Genomic DNA, 7,788 nt, shown 5'->3' with positions numbered 1-7,788 from the left:
CTTCTAGATTCTGTCATCTTTTTTGCAGGGCTCATTATTAGAGTTCACCTTTCTGGCTTTCTTTTACCCCTTCTCTCGTCTACAACTATGCTCTTTGAATTTCCTTCAGCCTGAGAAATCCTAGGATAGCTTGGATCTGTACCATGTGGAATCATTTGGTTAAATACACTCAAGTAAAACATAAGAGATACTAATTGCAGAGGACGTTGACTTAGCCTCCATCACCCAACATTCGTTTCCTCCCCAGTAAGCCATCCTTCCCCCATTCACAGCCATATGTTTTGGGTGAGGCTAGTTATAGGCAGTCGTGTCCTGATAAATGTTGAATAAATGCTTTTAGGCATAGGGAAAGAAGAACAGCCCCAATTTATATCGTTTGCTGATATCCATGATGTAAATATTCCCTTGGCCAATTTCAAGCTAGAAGTCACGGAATGTAGGGTTAGGAAGAGATGTGCAGTAGCATACCATTTTCTAACATTTCCACTAGGCAGAAACTCTACACATAAATCATCTCAAGAGTATCTATGGAGATTAAGATTTTTTTTTTTTTTAAATAAAAAGCGAGATAGCAAATCCTTTACATTTGGGAGCTACAAGTTCTCAGCCACAACTATTCACCTCCGCTAATCTACTATAAAAGCCTTAGACAATATGCGCATGAATGAGCATGGATGTGTCCTAATTAAAACTTATTTACAAAAATAGGCAGCAGACTCCATTTGGCCTGAGGACTATAATTTACTGACCCCTAGCATAGGTAGTAGTAAAATGTAGTAAAAAAATTAACAAGCAAATTTTTTATTTCCTTAGTTTTAAATATTATTTTATTGTAAGTTTATATATTTTCATATATATAAACTGGTTTTGTGGGCATCTTATTTCCCTACTGAATGATAGGTATAAGGATGTGCTGTGTGATTGTCTATTCATAGATCAATAGTTTTCAAAACCAGTGATCCAGCTAAGTCATACAGGTGCTTTAGAAAACTGCAGAGACATTGTGTCCTTTCTTCTAGGGCTTCTTTTTTAGTAGATCCAAAGTCGGGCTTGGGTATCAAAATCCTGGATTGTATGAATGAGTCTGTGTGCCATTACGGTTGAAAGCCCCTGTCATTGTGCATCATTTCACTGCTGATTTTAGAAGACCCAGAGAGGAAATAATTCACTGGAAAGGAAATAATTTACTGGAAATAATAGAGAGGAAATCATTTACTGAAAAAAAAATGAGTCTTGTTGGCTCTTTCTAAAGTTAACCATGTTATCCGGAAAAGTTGCTAACTCACTTTATATATGCCTCTCATCAGTCATTCTTCCTAAAATTAGTATTGGATACTCATTTCCATTTGTCTGACAACTGGTAGATAATTTTTGAATACAGGAGGTACAGATAAAACAAAACAGCACAATCCCTGCCCTCATGGAGTTTGTAGTCTCTTGGGGGAAGCATCCAATAAATAAGCATCTTCATAAGCAGTTACAGAGCAAAGTGCCATGATGGAAGTAAGATGGTCATGGTTGGTGGCATTACTGGGAATGTCTGATGTGTATGAGTTAAGTGAAGTCCATGCGCTTTCACGCCTCAGGATGCATGCCTCCTTCGGTTGATGATCTAGTCATTCAAATACCTGTTGGCAAAAGGCTAACTGCTTGTTCTTCCATTCCACAAATAGTAATGGCCTACTAAGTGCGGTATGGGATGTGGTAAAGTCAGTTCACTTTATAAAAGACTCAGGGTTGTCTGAGTGGAGAAATAGAACTAGAAAGATAGTGTTTAAAGTAATTTACTCTCTTTGAATAACTCATAAAAGTATAAGATGCAACATTCCTAAGGTACAACAGATCAACAGTGAAAAGAAGATCTGTTCCTTCTTTTTCCAGCAGCTCACTTCTCTCCTCTCTCCTATAAAACCAGTCAGTGTTTCCTGTTTCTGTGTGGTCTTCAGGAGAGGCTATAGGCATATGCAAGTGTGTATGTGGGTATTTAACAAATGACAGCATACTGTACCTGCTATTCCATAGTTGCTTTCTTTTAAATTAAGAATATATACTGGACATTTTTCCATGTCATGCATGCATAAGTGGATCTTTTTAATGATTTATAGTAATGTTTTAGATGACTGTATTATAATTCATTTAATGAGTCTCATACTGAAAGACTGATAGGTTATTCCTAATCATTTCCTATTAAGACCTAAGCTAAAAACTTTCTTATACAGTCATCTTTTAACTTATCTGAGACTACAGAAACAAATTCTTTAGAATGAAATTGTTTGGTCAAAGGATACAAACATCTATGATCTTAAATGATATCCTTAAATTGCCCTCAGAACAGATCGTGCCCATTTATACTCCCACCAAAGCTTTCACAGACTGCCCAGCTCTTTGTCCATAAAACTCACAGAGAATGTATTAACATTAGCTACCATATCTTTGCCAATTTAATAGATGAAATTGACAATACTTTAATTTATATTCATGTTGCTTATGAGTGAAGTTGAACTTTTTGTTTTTAATATGTTTAAAATGCCACTTTTACCTTGTCTGTTAGTTATTCCTTCTTGTCTCTTGCAAATTTTTTATTGAGTTGTTGCCCTATTTCTTTTTGATTTGCAATTGTTATTTTTATATGAAGAAAAACTCAACCATTTTTTTCATGACTTCTATTGCAAATATTGCTTATTAAATATTGCCTTTTGACTTCATTCGTAATTTTTCCACGTAATGTTATTACTTGGAGCCAAATATAACCAATCTTTTTGTATTAAACATTCCTCCATGTTTTATTCTCAAACATGTTTATGTTTTTATGTCTAATTTTTTATCCCCCTGGAATTTATTTTGTTATAGGCAATAAATGGGAAATACAACTATTATTTCTGAGAAAAATATCCATTTTCCCTCACTGACATGCTGTGCCTATTTTATCAAATACTAATACCAATTTGCTGTATGTATTTGGGTCTAATTTTGGACTCTGGTTTCTATTCCATTCACTTGGGACTGCAAAATTTAAGGGGAGAGAGGAGAAGTTTAAAATGTCAAGAAAAATATACAGCAAAGTGAGGTGAATTACCAGAGTAAGGCATCTAGGTATCTGGGCACTACTCACTGAGAGGACTAGGAACTCAAGAATGGCTAACTACTTACTGAAAGAAAAGAAAAAGATGCCAAAATGGAAGCGGGTGTGGGAGTGTGATCTACAAGCAATCTTCAGCACACAGTTTCCCCAGAGGCTAGGCTAAAGTTTTTGTGGGTTTTTTGTTTGTTTTTCCTCAGGTTAAGGTTTTTGAGTTAAGTATTAGTAACCCATAGTCATTAACCACTGTTCAGTACACTGTGATCACATCAATATCCTGAATGTCACCAGTTCTCAGACCCTCCTCTTTTGACTGGAGGACCTCAGACTTCCCATAGACCTTTTTCAGGTCTTGTTTGGGCAATCCACTTAGTGGATTCAGCACAAGCTGGCTGGCCCTATATGTTTGAGGAGCCACTAGTACTGGTGAGATGACCATACACTACTTAGTAACTCTGCCTGGCACAGTGAGCACTGAGGCTACTCTCCTGCTCCTCCATAGTGCTCACTGGGGCTGTCAAGCACTCTCAAGAAAACAGGGGAATACTTCCTACTCTCTGTTGACCTTGACTGGGATAATGAAGAAATCCAACTGGTGCCTAGAACCCCACAAAGACTTTCACAAACTGCCTTTTGGAGTTTCTGATCATACCCCATCAGGGCTCAAAATATATCCATTAGGAAGGGTAAAGGGGCAAGAGCCAACCAGTTCACAGTATTATTCATATCACTGTGTATGCTTTCTCCAGGAGCCCCTGCCCTGGAAAACCAAAACAAAATCCAAACAAGACAAAAAATTAAAAAAAAAATTTTTTTCTCCTGCTTACTCCAAAAATACCTGACAAAATCAACAAAGATGATGTTGCAACCCATAAAAATACAGTCAGTACTTGGGGACAGGGCAGGCTTGAGTGCTAGGCATTGATTAGAACCAAAATTCAGGAGTGGATAGAATCAAGACTGGCTAATCCAGGACAACCTGTATGACAAATGTGACTGTGGCACTGTCCATGAAGTCCCATCTTTTAAGTTTTTCACAGCTGGAATAATAATTTTAAGATGCTATAATTTGCTTTTGCCTCCAAGCACACAAAATCAATGACCTAACTGTAGAGAGTCCAAATACTCATTTAGATTTCCTCTCTCAAATAGGAGTGTAATTTGTTTGGCTTTCTTTCCCTAGGAATTGTACATGTAATGGGTTTTGTATTTTAAATGGCCAACTTTATAAACAATAATAAAGCCTAAATAAGCAAGAGGATCAATAATATTCTCCATGAAATTGTAACACTCCCTTCCCACTTCCTGTCTTTTATATTAGAATGCAACTATTATCGCTGTATGTGAATTAGCAGAAAAAGGCTATTAATTCCCCACTCTTTAAAAAGATCCATTCTATTTTCTTTACTTTTGCCATGAGAAAAATATCCAAAGAATAATTCACAAGCAATTCAGCAATCATAGACAAAAATAGGGGCAGATATAAGAGCAAAGGAGATTTTTATTTTTTCTTTCATCTCTTTATTCCATTCCCTGACCCACGCTTTGCATTCATAAGGCTGTTTATTAAGGAAACTGAGAAAAAGATAAGAAATACCTTACCTTCCCAGACAAAGAAACTATTGAGAATAAATACAGCATTGAAATTTCCAAAAACAGTTAAATGAGTTCTCTAGGCATTATTTATTTTGGCATCCCTGTAGCATTCCTTCGTCTGGCTATAAATCCTTATGTTAGGTTAGGGTTTTTTGTGTCTGGAGCATGTATCCTGTCTGCTTAAGACAGGAAAGAAATAAACAACCTATCAGCCAAGGGCATGAGTAAAAATTATGTCATGAATTGGAAACAAGAACAGTTGTAGTGCACAAGAGGACCTAAGGAGGTCCTTATCCAAAGTTGGTATAAAGGAAAACAAATGATCCAACAATAGGTTTTGTCATCTTACAGCGACTGTTCAGATGTTCTTATGAGTGTGTCAGGGAAAGAAGCCACTTAGATCTCACACTCTGTTCTTTTTAGTTCCCTTTGATTGCTGAGAAAGACTCATTCATATTTCTCCAGGAGTGAGGGGCTTCATTGTGAGGGTCGACTTAGGAGCAGGAGCTGAAGGGTATTAAGAACTCAGAGAGCTCAGGATCTTCTGCCAGCAACCCAGTTTATGGCTTTTAAAGATGGGAATAAGTGCCAGAGTCCTAAAGAGTCAAAATACATAGCCATCATAGGCTGAAGTCTCCGGGAATGCCAGTTCTGACTTAGTAGACTTCAAATGTATATTTTACATCTCACAGTTTCTGCTTTCTGATCATATCTGCTCCTGGATACTTTTAGCTCCTACCCAGGCCTTTATGGTTTCTCAGCCAAGATCTGTCAGCCTTGATCTCACTGTGATCTGCCTCATTCTCTTGGTATTTTTGAGATTAGGCGCTTAGGATGAAGGAAACATATTGGTTCATCTCTCCCTTATGCTTGTCACAAAGCAACCTAAAAGGAAGCTGCCTTTGACTCGTTCTCACCTTTGGCCAAATCAACTCTGGCAAGTTTATGGACATGATTCAAAACTATGGCTTTTTTACCAACTGGGGCCTTGAGTTCTCAATGTCTCTTTAAGCTAGTATGAGGCTGGATCTGTCTTTGATGGCACAGTACACCACCTGCCCATCTCTGTAGGTACATTTAAGAATTTCTTACCTTGGGGTGCATGGGTGGCTCAGTGGGTTAAAGCCTCTGCCTTCGGCTCAGGTCATGATCCCAGGGTCCTGGGATAGAGCCCCACATGGGGCTCTCTGCTCGGCAGGAAGCCTGTTTTCCCTTCTCTCTCTGCCTGCCTCTCTACCTACTTTTGATCTCTGTCTGTCAAATAAATAAATAAAATCTTAAAAAAAAAATTAAAAAAAAAAGAATTTCTTACCTTGCAAATGTTCCCAAGACAATTTATGTATTTTGACTATTCCCATTGCTTTTGTAAGAAATGTGTTAAATGCCTATCAATTCAGTGATTCTAGGAAATTAAGTCCCAGTATAATGAGGACAAAAATATTCATGTATGGGTACCATCTTCACCTACCCTGGTTTCCTAGGAGGAGAGGCTATTACTTTTTTATTTAGATAGTTAAAAACAAAATTTGACTAATGTTAATAATCTTATTGGTTTTATTCAGTCATTCATGAATCAGGGAGCATCCAATCTAACAGATAGAAAAGAGCTGGACAACATGAAAGACTTTTATAGGCAGAAGGCAGGGAGAACAAGGAAGTTATACCAGGCAACAAGCAGGTGGTTTGTTGCAAGATTACCTATCCCGTAGGTAGGGACAGTAGGTGCCTATTAGTCAGATTACTTAACCGGTGCTGATCAGCTAATTCCTGATTGACTGGTTTAAGGTACCATTTCTGGGAAAGCCAAAAAGGCAACTTAGTTTTATTTTGGTGATGTGGGGCTTAGCATAATTGAATTCATTTTTGACCTGTTGTCTTGTTTTTAACAAGTTCTTAATCAGTAAAGTTGATTGCTTTTTTTTTTAATTGAGTAAAAATTTGTCTCATTTGAGGCTTCAGCCTATATTTCTGCAAATTTTGACTTTCTAAAGCCCTAAGGACTATCATAGTGAACACTGACAATATCCCTACACTTTTGCAATGCCAAGTTCAGCAGAGGAAGGGAGCGAATGACTGTTTCATTTTAAGTAGGGTGGTATAAAAATAAAGCAAAGCAAATTTAATTTCCTTGACAGGAATTACTTAAAAATATACTTGATTGTTGAAATATGTAAAGCTGGCCTCAGTTTGTAGTACTAAGGTCTTCCCTGAGCTCAGTACCTTTGAAAAGTTATGGTCCATATATTTTAACTGTGCCATTCTGCAGACCTATAGTTACACTCTAATAGAAACATTGTCCTCTGGGATATTGAGGAGAGAAAGGAATCTCTGTGACTCGGGATTTGCCAGAAATATGCTAACTATTCCTTATGAGCCCTGTGTAGTGCGTGAGTCCTCTTGGCATATTTCATGGAGTTAATTGTCCTAGACATAGCTTCCTACATTGAGTTAAAGCAGTACGGTTGGGGTTTAAATGAAAAGAGAGAGAAAATAAGGAAGAAAGGGAGTGAGATGTGGGAAGTGATTAAATGTACATAGGAGACTGAAGAGGCTCAGTAAGGTGCTTCGATTTATTCCATTTTTGATATAATGAGGTTTGGATATGAAGGTTGTAGGAAGAGTTTTAAAGGGCCAAGTGTGAGTGGTGAGACCAGGAGGCTAGACAGAGCAGAAAGGTACTGACGTGTTGAGCCAAATTGGAAAGGTTCTGATTTGCTTACATTGAGACCTAGGATTAGGCATCAGCCTTGCGTTAGTTTGCCAGGGCTGCCAAGATAAAGTATCAGCCTGGGCAGTGCGGGCGTGGGGGTGGGGAAGGGCTGCTTTTAAACAGCAGAAATTTATTTTCTCACAATCCTGGAGACTAGAAGTCTAAGATCGAGGTGTCAGCAGGATTGACTCCTTGATTGAGGGCACTGAGGGAAGGATCTGTTCCAGAGCTCTCTCCTTGACTTTTTTCTGTGTCTTCATATCATTTTCCCTCCATCCATGTGTGTGTGTTTTATTTCTCTTCTTATAGGGACATCAGTTATATGGAGTTGGGGCCCATGCAGAAGACCAAATTTTAACTTAATTACCTCTGTAAAGGCCCTATCTCCAGATACGATCATGTT

The sequence above is a fragment of the Mustela nigripes genome, chromosome 2 (genome assembly GCF_022355385.1).
Source record: "Mustela nigripes isolate SB6536 chromosome 2, MUSNIG.SB6536, whole genome shotgun sequence".
In the NCBI taxonomy this organism is placed as follows: Eukaryota; Metazoa; Chordata; class Mammalia; order Carnivora; family Mustelidae; genus Mustela; species Mustela nigripes.
This window is presented reverse-complemented; position numbering follows the sequence as displayed.